Here is a 15,461-nt window from a genome sequence, read left to right as displayed (position 1 = left end):
TTTTCATACACAGCAAGCAACCCGTAAAGAACCAGAGGACTAAACAGAAAGCCAGCCATGCTTCCCAAAGAAAACAGCAGAAAAAACTTGCCCCTCCAAAAAGTCCACAGACTCCACCAAAGCAAAAGCCACCTGCTAGTTTTCAGATAAGCAAACCTTCATTTCCAAAAGTTGGTAAGAAAACAACCACAGAATCCTCTAGCACTGCATTAGATAAAAAGCAGGCATCTACCATGCTGCTGCCTTAGAAATTAAAAGCTATCCAGCCCCTGCAGTTTATGCACTTTCTGTTGCAGAGCAAGTTTGAGAATACAAAAGCTGACTCTATAAAACAAGAGAGAGCATCCAGGCCACAAAAAAAACATTCAAAGCCAGATCACTGCTTCTGCTCAAGCAGAAGAGATCAAGAGTATAGAGACTTGTTTGGCTCAAGAAGTCAAGAAGGTTCCTTCTCAGACCACAAAGATCCAAAGTTGACCCTAGCTTTAAGGTGAAAACATTCAAGGTTCCCTACGGTAGAGAAGCCAGACACAGTTCAAAACAATCAGCACAGAGCAAACAGTCATAGAAACAGGAAAAAAAAGATGCCTCTAAGTGTCCATGAGTCAGGAGGGCCTCCAAATATCCACCAGTGCGGAAGTAAAATTGAGAAAAAGGAGGAAATGAGACAAACCAAGCAAGAAAACCACAAAATGGAAGTCCAGTTGAAGAAGCAAAGACATACATCAGTCCAAGCAGCCACCACCCGTGGCACCCAAGACCATCAGTTGAGATACATCAAATACAACCAGCAATATCAACTGAGGTACATCAAGGACAGGGCAGACATCTGTCATTCAGTCACATCAAAGCAGTGAGAGAGGAACACGTCCAGATTCATGAAGAGAGGATGATGGTCACTCAGAGCACAGTTCAACAACAGAGCACTCAACAAAAAGTAAATTCCAGATCAACGAAGCCGGTTTAAAGCCTCCACTGCGGCCTCCAAGCAGAGAGTGAGGCACAAAAACAGTCAGTGCAGAAAGAGGAGCAAAACAAAACAGAGATTACAAAAACAGCAGAATCTGAAATAAGTGCATCAATGACAACTGAAAGTTCTTATGCACAAAAATGTGAAGAAAGATTAAAAAAATTGTTGTGCTATATCAAAGAGTTTGAAGGAGCTCCTGCAAAATGAACCCAAAGTCATTACAGGACAATGCTGAGTATAATTCCTGATTGGCTAGTTGGTTATGAAGAACAGGCTGATTTAAGCCATACTCAGTAACAACAAGCAAAAAATGAGAGAGGTCATAATCTATGGTGCAGAACCTTGCCCTGGCTAAACTACATTTTTAGAGGGAAGTTTGTCCGTTTCAGAGATGGCAAAAAGTGAGTCATCACAGGAAAAGAAAATAGTTGGTGGGCCACACAGAAAATATCTAAGATAACTATTGGTTCAGCAAAAATAGAGACCCTCCAGAAGAAGTAGTGGAGGAGAAAGAAGACAGAGTGCCAGAGTGAATCAAGATATCAGAGCTTAAAATGCCACCTGAGCTAAGAATGCGGACAAACCGTCACCTCCATTCATCTGTATTGAGTCCGCCAAGAGGACAGACTCTCCATTGCAAGTGACTCCATCACCACCTCCCTCTTACAGGTCGGGGCACCACACCAACACCTCCACCTCGCTTGGTCTGAAACACCAACACGTCCTGAAAACCAATCCACCGACCTTCCCCTACAATGAGTCGCTCTGAGAAACTAGCTAAACTAAGAGATAACACAGCCCAAACTCTCACAAGGCATGACTCCCACCACCCATGCCTTTGCCAGAGTACATGATAAAGACCCAAACAGATCTGGGAAGGGTCTCGCTCATCAAGCTGTTCAGAGATTTACCTTTGAGACTCACATGATGGAAATCATCCCTGACAGATGTCACAGATATCCATGGAGCTCCCAATGATGACCGTAAAAGGCAAGCGTGAGTTCTTTGAAGAGGCTCAGAAAATCAGAGGTCTGTCGTACATATGTACGCAAAAGACCCTATTGACATCCAGAGCGTCTTGGACCAGATACAGAAAGATAAAACGAGCCAGAGATCCCCAAAATCCAGCATTGACGCCCCATGAGAGAATGTTAGAGGACTTGCCCCAGGGTTGACCTGTCCAGGCTTGTTAACAAATTTAATGAGTCACCCCCAGCCTAAAGTTTATGTCCGGAAGGATTCCATGTGATTAATGAGAGACTTGGAAGTGACACAGAAGATGCGAATCTGAGAAGAAGTCATCTTTGGTGGGAGGACATACCAAGCTTTGATATTAAAGCCCTCAGAAATGTCTTTGAAATGGGTGAGCAAGCCCACCAGTACAGTAAGAGAAGAGAGAACAGAAAGAATCTTGAGAAACAAGATGAAGCACCTGAAGGATTCTCTCAAACTAAATCTGCAACTGAGCACTTGCTCTCCACTGTAGATGAGTTTGGGAAACACTGTAACAGGCTCAAAAACTGAAACAACCTCCCACTCTCGGAGTGTGACAAGCTGTGGTGATCACACCAACTTTACGCAGATGTAAGTAAAAGGGAATGTCCTGGATGTTCCACCAGAGGCCTCTGCAGAAGAGTTACTAAAAGAGCTTCCAGCAGACATGGGCAGCTAGAGTGGAAAATGTCTTCAAAAACCTGGGCTTCACTTCGTGTCCTGAGCAGCACAGATCACAGACTGTAGTCACACCAGCACCAGACTGTGGTCACTGGTAAATTCTATCTGTGACGGAGCATGGGAAAGGTTAACAAGAGTGCAGAGTGATGACTAAAACAGTCATGGAGTGTTTGCATTTGAAAAAATAGTGATGCTTTAGGCATTCCTGTATGTACTTTTATTATGATCTTTTGGTTTGTGTAATTTAATGAGAGTGCTGCCTAAACTTAGATAGTCGAAATGAATATGATTTTTATTTTGTTATTATTGATTGGAATATTTGTATATATGTAGTATTGCCCATTATATGTAACAATGTTCGTAATGTGGTCTTTGCATTTATATTGCCCCCCCTAAAGCATGTAGTGTTTTAAATGTTTCTCATTCTAACTACTATACTAACAGCTTCTTGTTTTCCTTTTAATATCTTCTAACTTACCAACCTCGATGCCTCATAAAAGTATATCCGTGAAAACTGTCCTGGTGTCTGTCCATGTGAGTCTGTACCATGGAATTTGTGCTAACAGATTTAAAAGCATTTTCTGATGCTAGTCTCTCTTCTCTCTGACAGAAAAATACGGGTGCCAGAGTCCGAAAACTGTGGTCGGGTATGTTCGGAAGAGGGTGTATCCCATGGAGTCTCTCATAGCAGACAAGCAAAACTTCCATAAAAGCTGTTTTGAGATGTGCCCACTCACTGTTTGCAGCCAGCTAAGGGTAGAGGCTTCTTTTTACATGAATCCTATATGTTTTCACACATTTTAATTTGTTACAGTGTGAAATAAGATGGAGAATGCTGAAAAGTTGATAGGCATCATAATTCCATGCAGGTTTATTTGATTTGGGTGTTACAGTTCATGAGTATGTGAGCTGTTCTTGTCTGTAACGAGGTAAGAAGATACATTATATAGCCATCTGCAGTTTATATCAGATATGTTGCAAATCTGATATTTGGGTATGGCTGATGTATCTCATATTTGTGCTTTTCTCTCTACTTCAGTCTTGGAAACTCATTATGCTTCTCTCCATGGACGAAATGTACTGCAAGCCACACTACAAGCAACTTTTTCAAGTCTAAAGGCAACTATGATGAAGGGTTTGGAGAAAAACCCCACAAAGAAACTTTGGAGTACAAAGAATCAGAACAAAACTCATCAGAGGACAAATAAAACATGAAAAACCAAACCTCCTGTTCAATTTTAATGTTCACAAGTAACTCACAGTCCACAAGAAAATGACCCCAACACCACAGAGAGGATGACTCAAGAAAAAGATGAATGATGACATTAAGAAACCAGCAAAATAAAATGGCAGTTCGTGTGGCCACCCCTCAGCGATTTTCCCCAAAAAAGTCATTAATGTGGAGGGTGAAATAAAGGTAGTAAAACTGTCTGGCCCCCTCAAGTAGAATCAGACCTTTTCGTTCTTTTTGTAAAGAGAATAATGAACCAGCAGTAAATAAGAGGCAAACTCCAAATTACCAGTGGAAAAACACTCATGCAGACAAAAACGTCCCTAAAGAAATTGGTGGAGAGCTTATGTCACCCATAAATATGCCAGACAAATCATCTACAGATGCTAAAATAACTCAAGAGTACAGAGGAGCCAACACCAAAACCTGAAACACTGCTGAGGGGGGAGAGAGGATGCCAGTGAATCGACAGGCAAAGCCACTGAGCCCTCCAATGAAAAAAGCAGCCAGCAGACCACCAGAGAAAGCAGAGAAATAATGAGACAACTCAAGCAACTGGAGCAAAACAGAAGGAAGTGAGATAAATGGTCAAAAAGTTTGAGGAGGAGTTGGAGAATGGAGTAATAGAAGGATCTAAGAATGAAGAGAAAGTGACACAATGCAAACATATATGAAAATGGGACTAAGGAAGTGAAAAGAAGAAAGTGCAAATGTGAAATAAAATGAAGGGAGAAGAGGTAAAAAGTTGACAGCGAATAGATGGTTGAAATCACCAAATGTCCCCAAACAGCACACATGGTGTAATGCAAACAACAACAAGAACTAACAACAACAGGCAACAGCACTAATATTGGACAACAAGGCCCAGTTTGGCAGGAATAGTGATGAAAGGAAAGAAGAACCAGGAGCTGCTGGAACTGGCTCCTCAGGGTCACTTCCGGCTTCCTTGCTCATGAAACCATTTAAAGAAGAGTATCAACAGTGAGATGATGGCTTCTGACAGATTGCCAACAGCTCCCAAGATGACCAGCTCTTGTCTCATCACGTGCCCAATACTCACCTGACATAAAAGAGGCAGAGAACAAGAAACACCCCAAAACTCAAAAACACTGGTTTGCACTGAGTCAGATTGACAACCCAAAGTTTAGTGCCTCACGTTTCTTAGATGACATATTTCAGGTTTTTGATGACCAGTTCAAATAGTTTGGTTTCCTGAATTTAAAGGATACATCCGTAAGCAAGGAATCAGCTTCATCTCAGCTGGATGACCTTCTTTCGGATTTTGGAATAGAATCAAAAGGTGGAAACGGGCCATACAACCACTGAGGGCGGAAATGAGGTAAGAATACGTCGATTAAAAATGACACCAAAGAATGGCTGGGTGCTGAGTGAAGCCAGCAGCCCTCTGGCCAGGATGGAAAATGACTTCTTGTCCGTTATAGGATAAACAAATTAAAACAGAAAAACGATACTTGATGATGATGATGACTGATGAAAAAGTAATAGTTAACACTGTTGAATCTGCCATTACACTCATTTATACACAATCAAAGCTTCAGTCAACATCCTCTTGAGAACACATCAAAGAAGCTCTTGTTCATGGAGAGAGAGAAATGTTAGCATGCTCGTATTGAATTTTAATTACTCACTCCCGCAGGCAGACCAGCCACATTTAAACACAATCTTTTGGGAAAAAGCCTTTTTAAAAAGCTTTTATTTAAAGCACCTTGTGTGCAAGATAAATTGGTGGAAGGATATCTGAACGATAGTGTTTTTTTTGTGTTTTTTTTTTTTTGCTGTAAACATTTAAATTCAGAATTCTGTATCTTTGGCCTGTGTCTGTTTTCCCCAAGTTGACCTGCAAGTTTGCAGTATACTCTTTTTACCTTCTTTCTAGAAACATTCATAAGGGTTATCTCTGCTTTTGTGTTTGATAGAATTCATCGACAGAATGTCTTGTCCCTTAAAGGTGGTTAGAACGAATTGTTTCTATTTATACTGCTATGGCATTGACAATGAATAAAATAACTAATTTGCTTTCTGGAATTATCCGTTTTATCTTTTGTTGTTTCATCACATCATGATTCTGTAACTTTTTCATATGAAAGAAAAAAAAACAGAAAAAAAATGCCAAAAACGTTTATTTATAAAGTTTATTTATAAATTAGTTGAAAACCTACCCATAATTTCATGTAGCAATCGGAATTTAATGTTTGTTAAGATAACACTTTATAACTAACACCTCATTAGTTACTGTTTTGGCAAGCTTTCAGTAGTATAAAGTATTTTGAGTAAATGTAATTAGTTATTTTACTTAATAAGTTGCTTTTTTGTCTAGCCTATTCTGTTAGTTTTACTTAGTGTATCAAATACATTGCCACCTGACCTCTCTTCTTTTTTACTACATTTTTGAAAAAAGTCATACAGTTATGTACCTCAATTGTACCCCAATTACATTTGTGGATGAGTTAGCCTAATGAATTTACTCCTTTACCAATTATGTTTTAGAAACTGCAGAGAATTCATGTCAGAATCAAAGCAATCATCACACCAATTGACAATAATTACATAAAATAATAATAAAAAACCGGCAGTAATTGTGTATGTAGCATTAGTACTATTTTAATATATTAGACAATTTTATATTTTTTATAAATAAATGCAATATGTAAACTACAAGTCCAATACTCTGTATTGCAGTTATCAGACTTGCCTTATCTAAAGCAGGCGTAATCGTGACCTGTGCTTTGTACGAGAGAGGTTTGTCAGTATTGAAGTGAGATTGGGGTACTGTAGGGTTGGTCCAGTGAGCAGTAAGGGTAGCTTACGCACTGATTCGCCCCTCTGCGGGCGGGGCTGCTGATTGGACAGCGCTCATATAACGCGCCGCCAGCGCACCACCTCTCACAACCATTATCGATTCACGAACCGCTTGGTCAATACACTGGGCATCGGAAACTGTGGCAGGGATTTCACCAATTGCAGAGAATCTGAAACCGAAACGGTTAGGTTTCGCTATGCACTTCCCACGTTGTAGATCAACCTAGTGTGTCCCTGCATCTGCGTTTTGTAGAGCGTCCTATTCTTTAAGTGTGACAGGAGCAGCGCTACAAAAAAGAGTCATGTGATGTTATGTTCGGGTTTTGGGGTACAAGGAGCGATGAGACCTTGACAAGCATTCTTTGTGTATATGTTTGGATCATTATGTATGGCCAGCGAGACCAAGCATTTACATCTGTACCTATAAAACTGTGTAACACGCTATAACATTGGCTAATATAGCCTATAAATGTTTATAATATAAAGTTCAACTATGGCAATTTTTTAAACATTTGTTCTTTAAAATGTAATTGTTATGTAAATCTCTTTGCATGCAATTTCAAGATGACTGGTAATACTAGTAAGCTATTTATTAGTAACCAAGTACTAATTGCAGTAATTAAATACTAGCTGTAGAACACTGTCACTGGCTTGTTCTGACACTGTTTTTGATATCCAACTATACACTTCCCTACTAGTAATTAATGCAGTTTGTTGCTGCTACCTATTTAAGTTACCTAGTAAGTTATTTTATCAGGTTAGTATTTAGCTACTGCTTAATCTTTTAGTTAGACTGGTTTCTTTTTAACTGCGTTAAGTAGTTCATGGCCACCCTTCTTATGAATAACAGCTATATGGTTGTGTTTGACTTATTGGTGTTTAAATATCTGTGGATCAGCAAGATATTATTTGCGTGATGTCATTCCTTGGTCTAAAGCAATCTTCTAAAATTCTACCACTTCCGTCCCTAAAATGTGTGGATAAATAATGGGCATCTTCATCGTCTTCCTTCATATTCCATTAACATGAACAGTATGGTTGTAAAAAAAATGTGTTTTTTGCTTGAACCTTAAATGGATTGGTTGTCACATACGGCCAAAATTTGAAAGTCTGTGCCATCATTTACTCCACCTTAAACTGTCATTCCAAATCGTAAGAATGTTTTCAGCTGTTTTAACAACAAAAATTGAACAAACAAATTATTGACCAGTAGTTATACTCGTTTATTGTTGTAGACAGTACACACCAATGATTTGGTGGCCATTTTTATGCTGTGAAGAAAAAGCTGTTGTGGACATTTTTCAATTTTTTTTGATGATGTTAAGCTACTTTATTTGTGAGCTTCGCGGAGATGTACACAAAAAGTGCTATGGCATCATGTTTTGCAGTTTTGAAACACAAGGCTCTCATGTGGAGCTGACCATCGAGCAAAGTCTGTTACTAAAATTTTAACTAATTAAAATCAGTGGAAAGAGAGATTGTTTCATATTAACATAAACATGAGGCTGTTGGCACCCTCTTAATACCGTCAGCTATATTTTTTGTCATGATTTTGATGGTTGACATGCTGGTTTGATTATGGTTTCTTCTTTTGGAATTAATTAATCTGCTTAGTTAGGCAGTGTTACACCTTGCATAATCAGAAAACTTTTAAGGATACTTACAACGTTCGTACTGTAAAAAAAAAGCTATTGTTAGGATATTGTGAGAGCATATGCTTTACTCCCGTTGACTTCTACATTAAATAGTTATGACCCTTAATAGCGTGTGGCTCTCATCCATGAGGCTCCGGATATTGTACGTCTGTTGACAAGCTCCTAAGTTCTTGTTATGATTCGCAACATCTACAGTATAGCACAGTGATGTGAATGCATGCATTTATTGAGTATTTTGGTGTACTTCAAAATTAGGCTTTCTCCATGTTGACCGCAGCACATCCGCTTATTGACGTTGTACAGTATAGAATAGTTCATCAGTGTGTTTTTGTTCTCGTAATCACTGATATTTCATAGTTACTTTGAAGTGGAGAAGTAACTGTATACATTCCAATTCATATTACTTTGCTCCTCACCGATGACGGTTTTTCGTTTCTGAGAAATGAGTTTAACCGTGCAGTGCTGGTAATATAATGTGATTGTATTAGAGTGTGTGTGTGTGTGTGTGTGTGTGTTGTCGTGTGATTTCTGTTGTAAGTGAGAGCAGGCTTTCTAAGAGCTGAGGGAAGAACAAACCCCCTTGCATACCAATCACATTTTCTTGTTTAAACAAAAAAACATCTGTTTACTCCACATAAATATTAAAATAGTGGAAGAGTGTTCTTAATTTCTGTAGGGCATTAGAAACAGTTCTGTTTTATATCAAAGCAGTTATTAGATAGAACCCAACAGGCTTACCACAAATGTAAAAACACATTTAATCAGATATGTGAGGACTGAATGAGACAGGGGTCTGACCATGAAAGGTTTGTCCTTAGTTTCTGTTTCATCATTTATCACTGATTTAAAATTTAAACTGTTAAACCTTTGGGAAAATATAGATGTGTGAATGTGGAGATTTTCAAACTAAACTGACATTGGGGGGGGTTTTTGTATGTGTTGTTTCCTTTCCATTTTTTATTTTTTTTTTTTTACAGGTTCTGTTACAATTAAACATCCCTGTGGGCGCCATGACCAAATCAATTCAATTCCAACTCATTAACAGAAATGAATAATCCTGGAAAGAAACATCTTTTTGATTTGAAACAAACAAGCATATTTTAAAAAGGGTTTATAGATTTAGGGTTTTAATTTCTATAATTGTGTAATATATATATTTGCTGTTTGTTTTTATTTTTTGATGCAAACGAATAATGAGCCAATGTTTAAAAAAACATGACAGTCCCCTTGGAGATGAAGCAGTTGGCTAGGAAGATCATACATACACACAACTGCCTCAAGATTTATCATTAGTGAGAGAACGCAGTGCCAGCCATTTGTTTATTGATCAGAAAATCACATGGAAAGCCTTAAACGTTAGCAAACACAACTTATACCACATGACAAATATGCAGAGCCATTGAACCGAGATATTGGTTTAGACTCTCTGGCAGGACGTTATTTAACTTTTATTCATTACAGATTGAGGTCAGTCAAAAACAGAGAAGAGAGCTAGACAACATTGACCATGACCTGAGTTGTTTAATGTTCATTTTTTTTTTCCTCATTTAAATAGCAAATTTTCATCATATTATTTTTTTTATCATAAGATATACAGTATATTAAAATTAATTTTGAAGTAAGAAAAATAAACATATATGAAAAAAAATTATATTATGCAATTTTGCTTCTCAAGTTTTTTTTTTTTTCATAATATAATATGATAAGATATACAGTATATTTACTGACAATGAACACAAGCACAAGCAACAGGGGTGAGTTGAACACATTGTTATGCCAGTTCTTATAGCAAAATGTACAATAACAAGCTAATATTAAGGTTAGTGACACAAGGTAAATGGTCCAGTGGAAGCCGACTATGATAGGTAGGTACCCAACCAGTATGATTTCTCTATTTCTCTCGTCTGAACTCTCTGAGAACTGCGCTGGATCTCGGATGGTGAATCTAATTAGTATTCCATCTGCCAGAGCCTAAAACCAATAATCCCCATCCATCCAGTATTATCAGCTGAGCTGTCCACTGTTTATTTGCTAAATAGCATGAAGTATCTGAATGCCACTGTGCAAGTTCTATAGTTGTATTAGAATAGTTATATGAAGTCATCTGCCAACCCAGAAACTAAAACAAAAAAAAAAAAAAAAATTAGAAAAAAACAACCCAGTAATTATTTTTGGTAGGCCTTTATGTGTAAGTTTGTGAAAAAAAAAAAAAAAAAACAAGAAAAGTGGATCTGTATAAATTTACAAACATACACTTGTAAATTAAATAACTCATACAGATTTATTCGCAATAGTATGTAATATATTTTCAAATGGATTATGAAAATGTAATATATGGAGCTCTAAAGATTTTAGAATTTTTTACAGCTCTTTTGCTTTAGGCCATCTAATAATGTTAAATCCACAAATAGAATGTTAATGTTTCAGCTGCATCTGTCTGAGAAAAAACAAATGAACAGTAAATAAGGAGAGAGAAATGAACAGTAAATAAGGATATACTGTGGTCTTAGAAGCCATAAAACAATCCTGGATAGATTTTTTTTTAGGTTAATGACCCAGAAACAATTTTATGCATATGCAAATTTATTGTTAGAGAAAGAGAGAGAGAGACAGAGACAGACACACACACACACAGATTCATAAAAGTGATGCTCCATTTCATTTTGTCCAAGTACAATGCTGAAGGTTAATCACTGCACTCAGAACAGTTTGACTGGATAACCCATGGCAACAGCAGAGGATCCCACAGCAACTGAAGACAAATGCTGTATTCTTAAAAGCAAAATGGTGCCATCACTTGGATACATAATTATCAAATGAAAGACTGAGCAACAAGATGGTGGTTACATATGACTGTGACTGACAAAACTGAAAAGAGTAAAAAGTTTGTATGTGTGTGTGATCATGCATAAAACACACTAACTAAAATTTTAGGCTAGGTAAAAATCAAATGTGTGTGACTGCAGAGGTTGTTCTTTAGCTTCAATACTGTGGCACTTGCAGTATTTCCATGTATCTGACCTTTTAAAGGAAAGGAAAGGGAGGCTGGTGTTGATCTGAAGCAAAGATGGGTAAATCAAGATAAAGAATAGATTGTGTTTGTATAGTGGAGACTCTCTTCTTTGGTAGGAAAAAAGTTAGAAAGAAGGGCTTTAATTAAAAAGTAAAAATCTTTTGTAACAATATACAATACTGTTCTAAAGCTTGGGATCAGTATGTTTTCTTTTTTCTTTTTTTTCTCGAAAGACGTTAGTACTCTTATTCAGCAAGGATATGTTAAATTGCTAAAATGTTGTTACAAAAGATTTCTGTTTTGAATAAATGCTGTTCTTATACAGTACATAAACAGTACAAGAAGTCTCTTCACCAAGTCTGCATGTCTTTGAACAAAAATATAGTAAAACAGTTTTTGTGGTAACAACATTTTTTGAAAAATTATTAAAATTTGAAATAACTGTTTTCTGTTTTTATACATCTTAATATACTGTGGCATTGCTTAGGAAGTCATTCTCACATTAAAGGTGGAAAAGGTCTGATATAATTTAATTTTAATGTATTTCATCACAAAAACCATGCTGTTTCAACAGGGGTAAATCATTGTGTGTGTGTGTGTGTGTGTGTGTGTGTGTGTGTGTGTGTGTGTGTGTGTGTGTGTGTGTGTGTGTGTGTGTGTGTGTGTGTGTGTGTGTGTGTACATTTTCATTACTTTAAATATAATAAACATCATCTTAAATAAATAAATAAATAAATGTATACTTATTTCAGCTAGTTGCCAAGGTACAGTAGCATTTCTCATTTTCGTTTAGTTTACTAAAATAACTAAAGCTTAACAAAAACTATGTTTTAAATGGCTGAAGTTTTAACTAAAATTAAAATATGAAATATGAAAATATAAAAAATGTTATTTAAAAAGTTATATTAAGATAACAGTGGTGTGGCAAATTATGTCTGGTCTTGAAGATGTTGAAGGTGTTGAAGACTATTGACTTCAGGTTCATAGAAACAATACCAAAAGGCCAGAAAAAAGGGATGAGTCACTTTTCTCTCCCAAGGGAGTTTCTGAGGGAGCTGAGGGGGCCATAAATCGCCTCTGGCTCTGCTGTTGGAATCCTTCCCAGACAATTGCTGCTGATCTTTGTTTATCGTCTTTTGTGTCTTCAGGTGCCAAAATTCTACTGAAGTGCTATTTTATAATAGAGACAGATAGATCTTTTCACCAGGTCTGCCTTTAGTTTACAATCCCACCCATAACACCTTCTGTTTATGTGTATTTTAAATTTGTGGGGGATTTTGTTATTCTGTAATAGTATTCTTAGCTTTTAATTCTTCATTTATGAATGAATAATAATAATATATTATGCTGTGAGGGCTGGATATAGAATGATGATCATGTGATCAGTACAGTATATGTGTGTGTTACAATACATACAACATTCAGATACATTTACATTTTTCTCTTTTTCTATTTTAGACTCACATACAGCCTAAAAGTGGAAAGAAAACAAACACCTTCATATGCAAAGAGCACATCTCGGCTTTCTGTGACCTACAGACAAAGAGACATCCTGCAACACTTGAACTCTATCTACTCCACCCTATATGTTTTATTAATGATGTTAAACAGACGCAACGTGCAGTGATGACCCACTGCGATGGAAGGTCAATCATTGGAAAGTGGATGCAAATCTCAGCACAATTGGAAGAGTGTAGAACCTTCTAGAAACAGAAGGGGGCAGTGGTTCTTAACTATTTTGATTCAGAAGCTTCTCATTGTCCAACACAGTTTTCAATGCCTAAGGTAGGATATTTCTGCTTTAATTATGACAAAGAGTGCTTGTTTTTAATCGTTTTATAAACATAAATTGGGAAACAAGCAGAAGTAGTAAACGAGAGGGGGAAGATTTCTTGATGTTATGTATTTTAAGCATTTTATTAAAGTTTTAATTTATTAATAATATTATTATTATTATCAGTTGAATAAATAATCATATATTCAACCTGAATAATTTTTAAGTCATCCTGTGTGGCCCCCTTTGAAGTTTTGTGGGGCCCTGTGGCTCTCCGCGCCCCTGGGTTGCGAACCATTGATCTAGAATGTGAATATGAGTAAAGAGAACTCCCTTCTTAGTCCTTTTTCTATAACTCCATATGAAAGAATATTGATATCTTTAAAAAAAAGGAAAAAAAAAAAAAAAACGAGATTATTGGTAGCAATTGGTCCTTTAGTGAAAATAGTAAGTAATGTTCTGTGTTTCTAGAAAGAATGCTTCTGAACAAAACTAAACCAGCACTGACATCAAAAAGATAGATGGTTTGTGCTCAGTTGAGTGATGCTTTCCAAATAATTACACGTAATTGGCCCTGTGGGCTGAGAGCGCGTGTGATTGACAGGTGATCTAGCCACTGACGAGATGGCCATGTCAAAGGTGTCATGCCTGTATTTACTGACTGTGGTCTGCTGGGCAAGATGCGCTGTGGTATTTCAGTGGCTCTCGGCCCCAAGCACCTATGTGGGTCAGATAACCTTCACCCCCCCGCCAAGCCGCTGCCGAGGCTCTCGAAGAACGACACGTTTAGTAATATCCGAACGCATACTCTGACCCACACAATTTCAAGTTCCTCATCAATGAGCCCAACAAATGTGAAAGAACAACACCCTTTCTTGTTCTCCTCATAAGCACCAACCACAAGGAGTTTGATGCCCGCCAGGCAATCCGGGAGACATGGGGAGATGAAAACACATTTGGCGACGTCGGCGAAAGCATTTGACTGGCGCTGTTCCTTCTTGGGGTAGCAGCACTGAACCGTTCCTCAACCAGATGGTGGAACAAGAGAGCCATAATCTTCCATGACATCCTAGTCGAGGACTTTGTGGATTCCTACCACAGAATTTGACCCTGAAGACTCTCATGGGCATCTGCGATGGGTGTCCTCGTTCTGCCCCCATGCGCAGATACGTCATGAAAACAGACAGTGATATTTTTTGTCAACATGGACAATTTAGTGTTTAACCTTCTGAGGCCCAACTCCAAACCAAGGCGGACGCTTTTTCACAGGTCATGTGATAAACGGAGGACCCATCGTTTGGCGTTCACAGCAAGTGGTTCATGTCCAGAGAGCTCTACCCTGATAGCAGGTACCCACCCTTTTGCTCTGGCACTGGATACGTCTTCTCTGGAGACATTGCAGAGCTGGTTTATAAGACCTCCCTCCATACAAGACTCCTACATCTGGAGGATGTGTATGTGGGACTGTGCCTGCGGAACTAGGCATTCAGCCTTTCCAGAACGGTGGATTCAATCACTGGAAAATGACCTACAGTCTCTGCCGCTACCGAAAAGTCTTTGACTGTACATCAGATCTCACCTGAGGAGATACTGAGAATATGGAATGATATGTCCAACAAGAAACATCTCAAATGCTAGCGTTTTTGCTTATATGTGATAATGAAAATATGGTTATGTATTGGTATTAACAGGACTGTTTTGTGACCCTCCTGGTCTTATACAGCAATACAGTCTGTTACTTGCAACACAGACTACACTCATGAAACTGATGTCAGTCTGTAGAGCAATATGTGCAGGTTCAAACTGGATTCACAAGGTATTTGCAATGGTTATAAACTGGATGTTTTTGGCCTTTGCATATGTACCATTATTCATGTACCAGGCCGCTGTGAAATGCTTTATATAAATAATAGCAACTTTCACATGAACACAGTATTGTGAGAAGTAGCAGTGCATTAGTTACTATCCCAAATGGCTGTCATAAATGAATGAATGAGTGAATGATGCATTTATATAGCGTTTTTTGTGTATCGCTATAAATCGATTTACTATCATGTGGAGGGATCCCTCCTCAGCCACCACCAGTGTGCAGCATCCACCTGGATGATGAGATGGCAGCCACAGTACAGCAGTGCCAGTACCGCTCACCACACACCAGCTATGTGGAGAGGAGAGAGAGTCATAGAGCCAATCAAGTGGATGGGGATTATTAGGAGGCCATGATTGACAAGGACCAGTGGTGGCAATTTGGCCAGGACACTGGGGTTACACACCTACTCTTACTTGGAGAAGTGCCATGGGATTTTTAATGACCACAGGGAGTC

General features: G+C 38.1%; 3 pseudogenes; all 3 read left to right on the top strand.

The window, feature by feature from the left end:
* The first annotated feature begins 584 nt into the window (after positions 1-584).
* On the top strand, positions 585-2,755 carry LOC122144255 (annotated as a pseudogene).
* A 549-nt stretch (positions 2,756-3,304) lies between these two features.
* Positions 3,305-5,995, top strand: LOC122144234 (annotated as a pseudogene).
* Positions 5,996-13,761: 7,766 nt separating this feature from the next.
* On the top strand, positions 13,762-14,830 carry LOC122144254 (annotated as a pseudogene).
* The last annotated feature ends 631 nt before the right edge of the window (positions 14,831-15,461 follow it).

Source organism: Cyprinus carpio, unplaced genomic scaffold, assembly GCF_018340385.1.
Source record: "Cyprinus carpio isolate SPL01 unplaced genomic scaffold, ASM1834038v1 S000006625, whole genome shotgun sequence".
NCBI lineage: Eukaryota > Metazoa > Chordata > Actinopteri > Cypriniformes > Cyprinidae > Cyprinus > Cyprinus carpio.
The sequence above is the reverse complement of the archived record's forward strand: the minus strand, read 5'-3'. Positions and strand labels throughout refer to the sequence as shown.